The sequence below is a fragment of the Felis catus genome, chromosome B1 (genome assembly GCF_018350175.1).
Source record: "Felis catus isolate Fca126 chromosome B1, F.catus_Fca126_mat1.0, whole genome shotgun sequence".
In the NCBI taxonomy this organism is placed as follows: Eukaryota; Metazoa; Chordata; class Mammalia; order Carnivora; family Felidae; genus Felis; species Felis catus.
The window spans coordinates 148,577,861-148,582,057 of record NC_058371.1 but is presented as its reverse complement, the minus strand read 5'-3'; the positions used below and the strand labels follow the sequence as shown (position 1 = coordinate 148,582,057).

The 4,197-nt window shown below is 35.3% G+C and overlaps 1 long non-coding RNA gene across 2 annotated transcripts in view; it reads left to right on the top strand.

The window, feature by feature from the left end:
- Positions 1-662: 662 nt before the first annotated feature.
- Positions 663-4,197, top strand: part of LOC109499450 — a 40,495-nt gene continuing 36,960 nt past the window's right edge. Inside the window, exon 1 of one of the 2 annotated variants that reach the window (XR_006597028.1) lies at positions 663-1,092. This is a non-coding gene — a long non-coding RNA (uncharacterized LOC109499450). The remainder of the gene's footprint in view (positions 1,093-4,197) is intronic. The other variant, XR_006597029.1, reaches the window with a different exon arrangement.

Sequence of the window (4,197 nt, the reverse complement as noted above, 5' to 3'; positions counted from 1 at the left end):
ATTGCAGTCTTTGGTGTGTAATCATCATTTCCATTGTTCAGACTGGCCCACTAGGCTTTTAATATTATAAAGAGTCCTGTAACAATTGACTTTAAATGAGCTTGGCTCACTGACATAACTGTACACTTAGATTTTACTTCTCATAATGGATAACTTGGAACACTACAGATTACATTCAGTACATACATACATACATACATACAGATTACAACACTACAGATTACAGAGTTGGGTTCAAAGTTTTATTCAGCTATCATTCTACCATCTCTCTCGTTCATGCTCATAACTTGCCATAGCCTCAACCACAAACCCTCACTCCTCTCAGTTTACATTGTCTTACTGAAGAAGGGAGTCAGGCATTGGGAACACAAACTTTCTAAGCACCCCCGTTTTATTGGTATCTGACAAATGAAGAAACACAAAATGCAAATAAGTGGGTACATGCATGTATTATAAGGAAAAACTCTGGATGAAAATACCCAGAGAAGACAGAGGGAAGGGAAAGTTAAAGAAAACTAGATTAGAAATCAGAAAATAAGGGATAAAGATGAAGGTTATTGAGCTTAGAAATTTGTGTTATGCATTTGGTTGTGATGGGAAGACATGGGAGGGGTGTACACAGGATAGTGACATTATACGACATGTGTCTTTGGTGAAAAGATTTGAAAATTTGAGACTTTTCCTTTGATTTCATAGAATATTCCAATCTTTTAATCCTTCCATTATACTCCATTCTATCCAATCCTTCTTATCCTCATGTCCTTTCTTACTCAATACGAACACAAAGTTTTTTTCAGAAGGAAGTAACATATGACATATACTTTGAAATGGTGGAACAGGAAGAAGCTAAGAGAATTGTTCTTTGTCTTCACAGAATACTCCATGCCTTAACACTCTGATTATATTCCATTCTCTCTATTCCCTATTGGCCTCACTCCCTTTCTTATACAGCCCCGACTTTATCCTTATTTCAAATATTATCTTGATGGTACCTATAACCCTCCTGCCTCTCTGCACTTAGTCTTACCTGGAAAACACCCAAACATGAACTTGATTTCTACTGTCACTCCATCCAAGCAGATGAATCCTAAAGTAAGTTAGTTTTCTAAACTTTTTTGGTCACCAAAGACCACTTATCAAACTTTGTCTTGTTGGCATTAGAGTTATTTGCCTTCCTCAACTCTTCTTACGCTTCCAATTCATCTTACTAGAAAATAACTTCCGTTTTTATTTTACAGACTATATTGAGCCCATCCAGCCTAAATACTACCCACTACCTAGTACAATATATCAATAACTTGATAACTCTCAATTTGACTTTAACTGTCTCCTTCAAGTCTCTACGAATATGGTGACCTTCCTCTATGTTAAAGATAATAACTCTTTTGATGCTTTTAAAAATTTCCTCTGTAATCTCTCCTTTTTAATAGATTGTGGCAAAAATAATAAGGATTATTATAATATCTGAAACCGACTGAGCATCTATATGCAGGGTACTTTATATATTTGCCTCAATTAAACTTACAACTATTAATATTACCATTACATTACTAATAAAGATTAATATTCCTTGCAGATGAGGAAATTGTAGTAGAAAATGAGTGAATTGCCCCCAGGGCACTATTCTATTTGTAACTATCAATTAAGATTTATTTCCTGGTAATTTTTTAAAATCTTTCTTTAGCTATTTCTTCCAGGTATTTTGCATGCACTCCTCTCCTTGTATAAAACAGTAATGTTCTCTAGGACTCTGACTTCAACCACTTCTTTTTAACTGTACATTTTTTTCCTATATGATCTTATCCACTTTAACCATTTTAATTGCCACATGTAATCAGCCAATTAAAATCAGCTCCCAGTTCTCTAGATTCAGCTCTATAACTGCTGTCCCTCAAATTTAGGGAGGGGAACCTAGCTGACTCCTAAATATGTATATATTTGTTGGCTTCCCAAATTAAAACGTGAGCGATATGAGGATCAATGTGTAAGCAGAGTTTCACTTGACTCCCTAGTAGCCAAAACATTATCCAGTATTCAGATAAAGTCTCAGTTATTCTATATATTTTAGACCTAATTTTTTAAATTAATTTATTTATTTATTTATTTATTTATTTATTTATTTATCTGAGGAGAGAGAGAGAGAGAGAGAGAGAGAGAGAGACACGCACATGAGGGAGAGAGTGAGTGGGGGAGAGGGGCAGAGGGAGAGGGAGAAGGCAGAGTGAGGGATCCAAAGCAGGCTCAATGCTCAGCATGAAGCCTGGTGCAGGGCTCCATCCCATCCTGGGATCATGACCTGAGTCAAAATCAAGAGTCAGACACTCAACTGAGACACCCAGATGCCCCTGACCTAATATTTTATTATAGTAAATTAAACTGGAACATAGCAGCTATTACAGCTCCTTTTGGTGATTTCTAAATAATTTTCAAAGATTTGTCAACGATTCAGTCTCTCCCGATCCAAGTTTATTTCATTGGCGATTAGAAGAGATTTTGAAAATATTGAAGTAGGAAAACATGACAAAAATATGGCCAATTTTTGCACACTTATAGCAATAATATTTAGTAGTATATATATTTTTTAAATGTTTATTCATTTTTGAGAGAGAGAGAGACAGAGTATGAGCAGGGGAGGGGCAGAGAGAGAGAGAGAGAGACCCAGAATCCGAAGCAGGCTCCAGGCTCTGAGCTGTCAGCAGAGGGCCCAATATGGGACTCGAACTCACAAACTGAGATCATGACCTGAGCTGAAGTCGAATGCTTAACCAACTGAGCCACCCAGATACCCCAGTAGTATATTGTTATTTCTCTAGTAAATTAAAAACCTTGACCATTCCAAGAGAGTAGCTGTCAGTAACGGAGAAAAAGGCATCCTATTTCCATTACTACAAAAGCACAAGGTATGTTCTGGTCCATCACTATTCTAAAATCACCTACTGTTTGTGAAGTACGATATTGTATATAACAAAAGAAAGCTACTGGTAAGCTTATTTTTCATGTCCATTCTATCCAACTGTCAAATATAATCCATAGGTTTCCCATCCTGTTGAATCATGAAGTAGAATTAATAGCACCCATTTTTTTAGTATAACAGTCTGAGATAGAGTATTAATTAAGTTATGCCTTTTTAACTTCTTCATACATAAAAAAGTGGCATCTTTGGAGCTTTAAATTCCAAAGGCCTTATTTTAATTTTGTTCCCAGATTATTTTTTATCCACTGGGTTGCATTTCTCATATTCTCTAGGGTCTAGAACAGTACTATGTGTCTAAGTGAATGATCAGGTGAAGGAAAAAAAGGAAGGAAAAAAAAGAAAGGAAAGAAAGAAAAAAGGAAGGATGGAAGTAAGAAAGGGAGGGAGGTAGGAAGGGAAGGAGGGAGGAAAGAAAGAAGGAAACTTATCTTCAAGTTTTCTGTGTCTTTCCTGGGCTGCCTTACTGAGCCTACTGATGAGCTAACCAAATACATTCTTTTTCTTTGTTAGTCAACCTTTATTTATAGCATTTCCATTTCATTCTTTCTTATAGTTTCCCTCTCTGTGCTGAAATTACCTATGTGATACTGTGTCTTGTCTACCTTACCATTAGATTCTTCAATATATTATTCAAAATTATTTACATTCTCTGTTTGTTGGTTCCAACAAGTCACTGTAATAACTCACCCATGTTCTGACGATTGCTTTTTTTAATCTGTAGACTGCTCTTTCTTGCCTTCCTGTTTGTCATGTATATACATACACACACACACACACATCATTTTTTTTTTTTTGGCTGAATGTCAGAAATATGTTGTAGTTTAGTAGATAATACGGTTAAAATTTTTATGGTTGTATGTGAGCACTTTTCCTTCTGTGAGGTCATTAGTGAGGGGGGTTTTATGCTAATTGATTCCACAGAAAGAAAGTTACATATTTGGAAAAGAGGGTACTCTCATTCTAACAAATACTACAGTCCTATGATTCAAGCTAAATCACTTCACATTACTTTAAGACTTGGGCACTGCCAGCCAGTACTGTCTTTTATCATTTCTTATTTATATTGCATATTGCTAGAAATACATGGTTGTCAATAATAAATATACAAGACAGAAGAGCTCTTTAAGTTTTTAATATTTATTCACAGTTGGTAATTCATGTTTGTAACACTAATATAGAAAAAGACACCACACTGCTTTTATTTTATTTTGTTTTATTTTATT